The sequence below is a fragment of the Chenopodium album genome, chromosome 27 (genome assembly GCF_948465745.1).
Source record: "Chenopodium album chromosome 27, dcCheAlbu1.1, whole genome shotgun sequence".
Lineage (NCBI taxonomy): Eukaryota > Viridiplantae > Streptophyta > Magnoliopsida > Caryophyllales > Amaranthaceae > Chenopodium > Chenopodium album.
The window spans coordinates 8645513-8650685 of record NC_137860.1 but is presented as its reverse complement, the minus strand read 5'-3'; the positions used below and the strand labels follow the sequence as shown (position 1 = coordinate 8650685).

Here is a 5173-nt window from a genome sequence, read left to right as displayed (position 1 = left end):
ACGGTGGAGGTTCCCCAATAAGGAGTCCATAAGTGTTCTAAACGGAGATCTAGCAAAGAGAAGTGGTAAATTCTCGAGCACTTAGTTAAATCATATTTATTTTCTTGTTTAAAAGAACTATAATTAATTAATTAGTGTTGCTTGATCACCCTAAAGGATTAATTAAAATTCCACATAGTATCTTGCGTTAAATAAGATTAAAATTGAATTATATAATTGTTGGTTGATCACTTAAGCTAAGGCGAATATCGTTTATTTTCTTCTCCTTTTCACGAATTTGATTAAACTAGTTGAGCCATCGTGCGCGATCCGCGCGATACCTCAATAAACACGGAATGAGTGAATTTAATGTCCTCGCTAAATTGATGGACCTTCTAATTTAATTTAGGTAATGTATGTAATGGGTAGTGCAATAATATTAGATTTTGTTTTAAAAACGCGTTAATATGTGGGCACTCAATGGGACAAGGAGGACATTAAATTGATCACCCTTAAATTCTTTACGGGCAAATTGATCACCCTTTGATTTTGTGTAATTAATGAACTAATAAATTGCTTGCCCGTAAGGAATTTGCTCACCCTTAAATAATTTGTTCACCCCTAAAGAGTTTTCTCACTCCTAAAAATCATATTCAAATTATATTACCCTAAAATAGTTTATCATGCCTAAATAAGTTGCTCACCCTTAAAAAATTGTTACATCAACGAAGGCGGCATCTTGTACTACATATTCTTTGTGGAAATAAAAGCTAACTTTGATTACACATCAATATTCATCTTGCTTAATTGGTTTTGATTTCACATCCAGCGACCGGAGCAACATTTGCATGGTCGGTATCCTTTAGTGGCTTCAAATCCTCAATATTATTTTAGACTAAAATGATCATCAACCTGCACCATCAAATAAAATAAGCAAATAAACACCATCACTCTCATGCCACACATATTGAAAATTTTTATTATAATGTATGTATTCAGGGAGCTTGAGTATAAATTCAATGAAAATAAACTCACTTAATGACCTTGAGTCATGACTTTACATCAATCCATTTTCATGAACTCTCACTACTTGTAATTATACAAAAGAAATTGACTAAAGAAACTGTAGTCTTCCTTTCCTTCTCAAATTTTATTTTCCACCCAATTGCTTCAATCCAAACTAAGTGTAGTATGTCTCAAAAAAAAAAAAAAAAAAAAAAAAAAAAAAAAAAAAAAAAAAAAAAAAAACTAAGTGTAGTAAAATAAAACCTATTTTGCCTAGCCCGTATACTTGAATGCTAATAAACATATAACGGGAAAGCAAAGCATCAAATATATATTCCAAGATAATTCATGTTGTTTAGTTGCTAAATGCAGTAGATATTTTGTGGGTTGCGAGAGGTTGACAAGTGTAATATGATTTTTATTTAGTAAGCTGACCAATTATAGCTAATACTACAGTTTATTGTAATCTGATTTATAGTTGATTCACAATTATTCAAATTATAAATTAGCAGTGGTTAATTAGCACAACCTCAGGAGTTATAAGCCACCAAATCATTTGTGTGTGACCTGAATTTAGATAACTAAAGATACTACACTACTACAATCATATACCACTTTAAGTAGTTAAGTTTAAGTATTCATTACCCAAACGCCTTTATCTTTTAAAGCAACTGCAAATGACCCTAAATGTGCCTTTATATCCATTACATTTCATAATATAAAGTATTAGATTAGATCGTGGGACTTAAAAGGTCCTAGTAGCTCTCAACTCTTTAACCTTCACCGCAAAAGTCTTTGTTCTACCATCTATTCCCTCAATTTTCCCAGTCTAATTATTCATCCCAAATTTCGAATGATTAATTTATCCAAATCAAGTGAGTGAGTTCGTTAAACAGATCCAAAAAAACAAGGAAAAAAAAATCATACTCTCAAAATTAGATTTGATAATGGGAAAATATGATAGACCGAAGTTTTGTGTTTTGAAAATTTTGATTTTATAGAATTTTTGCTGCTGCTCAATCTCATTGACCCAAGATTCTTCTAGGAATGTTCAGACTGCACTTCGTGCTAAGTGGGAGGTTACTCCGCTTCTTTTTGAAGCCGGGTATGATCGTTTTTGCTGTATCTTTTAATTTTTGTAATAATTTCTAATCTCAATGTATTGATTTATTTTTTTTCTTCAAAAGAGAACACTAACTCAATTAATTATCAATAAACCCAAGCAATTGCAAAATTTTATGATTGAAAAACAAATTACCTCGCAAGCTGCTTTCAATGAAAGGGAAAGCTCAGAAGTTCCTTTCAATGGAGGATCAGAGAAAACTCGGAAGTGAAAACAAGCAGCTGAACAAACATCAACGTCCCTAGCCATTTTTACAAATAAATTCAACAAAAGACCACAAAATACACAAATTTCCAAATCACAAATTCACAATGACGGTGCAAACACAAACCCTTGTACAATTAGCTTTGATTGTATACCTTCAACTAAATGGGATTTCTTTAATACATGTTCAGCTAAATAAAAACGAAACAAGGTTTATGAAATTAAGGAATTACTATTATATCAACAAAAAAAAGCAGAAGAAAAGATGTTTACATTGGACTACATCACTTATTAAAGTACAGCCAAAGAATATCAAAATGACAATAGATAATAATTTCACCCATTAGCATTATTTCACCAGCAAAAGTACTATACTAAACAAGCAAGATCATTTTTTTTTACAAAACCTCAAATTTTAATAAATAAAAAGCAACCTAATCGAGGTTAAGCTAATTCTTCTAAAGCATCAACATCAAAAAAATTTATTTTAGCTCTTCCATAGAGGTAAAACTTTACCTATTATAGCCAACAATTTATTGCTGTTAAAATAAAAAATTTCTACAAGTTTTAGAACAAGCTTCACAGAGGTAATACCCATTTACTCTGTCAAGCTTTAGAATTTCGACAAGTTTTAGAACAGAGTGAATTTGGAATTGCTTTACCTCTGTTGAAACTTTTGATAGAGGTAAAACTTGTTCTGCGATGCAAGCTTGTTTTTTTTTTTTTTAATGTTATTGTTCTGTGATAGAAGAGCACATTTAAAAGATTATAGGAAAAGATTATAGTAATCAAAGTTGAACATGTTCATTATCCCCACAAAAAAGGATTGTGGTGTGATATTACTAAAAGAGCAAAATATAATTGAATCCTATGATTTTGGCATTAGTATAAATAAGTTGATGTGAGCTAGATAGAACACAAATGCTCTGGAGTTTTCATTTACAATGAAAGGTCTATTAAAAATTATAACTTTGTGAAAGTTCAATCAGTACATATATAATCATATAATATGAAGCTGATAACATACTTGGCGTGCTTTGGCACCGATTTTGTTCATATAAGCGGCGAAGATTCTTATGGACAACCACTCTCTAAAGGAAACAAGATAATCCTTGGTACGTAGAGTGAGCTCCTTCATTTTAGAATCAAACAGGAATAACAAACAAGCTATTATTATTGTTATGATTTTTTGGTTACCTATAATGAAGATCCTTAATAAGGCTGAGTTCCAAGATGTCCCCTTCCCACCAGCCCAAAACTTCCACATACCCCCCACCAACCAGACCCTATTCCACCCACCCTTCTACAGCCCCGATTCCACCAATTCCCGACCACCACAGCCAACTGTCACCACCAAAAACGCCCACACACCCCACCAACGAGCCATAATCCCCCACCTCACCCAACCACAACTCCTTTCTCCCTCACGAACAGCAGCCACCAGCAACCTTAGTGCCCTGCTGCTGCTCCAACTTCTTGCACCAACAACAACCCCACATCACTAATTCCTCAATTCCCCACTAAATCACAGCCAACGCCACCTACTACCTCCAAATTTTTACCTCAATTCCAAAATGCCCAAAAATAAAAATCACTTCAATTATACAGGATAAACTTCATTAATCATTAAAATCACTCCGTATAATAAACAAGCAAGATCAAATTTTTTTTTTTTTTTTACAAAACCCCAAATTCTTAAAAATTAAAATCAACCCAGTGAAGGTGTTAATTATGTGCATCAACATCAACATGAAAAATTAAAATAAACATAATTAACAACATACCTCGCAAGCTGCTTCAATGGAGGATCAAAAATGTCAATCAGCAGAATTTCTTCTATTGACATTTCCACCACCATTCTCTGTCGCCGGCGTCGACTCCCTTACTGTCCGATAACTCGACTCGAAGATACCGACGGTGGTGATGACGACGTTGACAAAGACGACGGCGGAATCGTCGCCATCAAAGTCTCCTATTCCTGAGTCCGATTATTAGGTATCCGACGAGCCGCCGAGTGATGGCGATTGTGATGGTCGTTACCGATGTGTAGCTTCCGAAGTATATGCTTCATCTTCGACATGGGTGTTGTTGTTGCTCAAGCTTTACATTAATGGCGATTGAAGAGAGAGAATCTAAGAGGGAGTGCAAAAAATAGAGGGAGGAAAGGCGAGTGGAGAGTGAAGAGAGAGAATTTGAAGTGAGAAAGGAGAGATGGAGTGAGAGTGAGAAAGACTGAATGACCGGTTTAAAGGACAGAGAAAGCAAATGGAAGAAATGAATGGTAGAGCATGAAAAGGGGATAAAGCAAGGATGAGGGATTCAGGGTTGATGACTGAAGTCAATCAACAAGGAAAATAAGGAAAACATTAAGAAAACAAAAAAAAAAAACCAAGGGCAAAACCGTCACTACACTATAGATTTGAAACAGTAACACATGTTCTGGGACTTAAAAGGGTAAGGATAAAGAATAACGACGTTGCAATGTAATTCCTAGGTGAATTGATGCATGTAAATAAAATCAACTAACATAGTTTTAGGTATCACGTTGCATACATTGTTTGGTGATGAAATTGTAAAAAAGAAAGAGCTAGTAGAGGTCGCACTAGGGCTAGGTTAGCGATTCCCTTCTAAAGGGAACGTTATTTAGTACCCTCGCTCCCGAACTCATTTCTGGTTTATAGACCAATTTGGGCATGGGCAAACTTAAGATTCGTGCTAATATTCCATGAACTCCACATGGAAAGTAATTCTTCCTGCATTGATATCTTGGCTTTTCGACGACACTGTAGGCACGTAAATTTTATACAAGTGCCACATTGGATATTATACGGGTCAAAGTCAAAGTATTGACTCATGTTTATT

General features: G+C 34.3%; 1 long non-coding RNA gene across 1 annotated transcript; it reads right to left on the bottom strand.

Annotated features, from left to right (window-relative positions):
- Positions 1 to 526: 526 nt before the first annotated feature.
- LOC145621198 (uncharacterized) lies at positions 527 to 4542 on the bottom strand. The gene is made up of 3 exons (XR_014108362.1): positions 4096 to 4542; positions 2243 to 2348; positions 527 to 891 (listed from the first exon to the last, which is right to left on the bottom strand). It is a non-coding gene; the product is annotated as an uncharacterized LOC145621198 (long non-coding RNA).
- Positions 4543 to 5173: the final 631 nt, after the last annotated feature.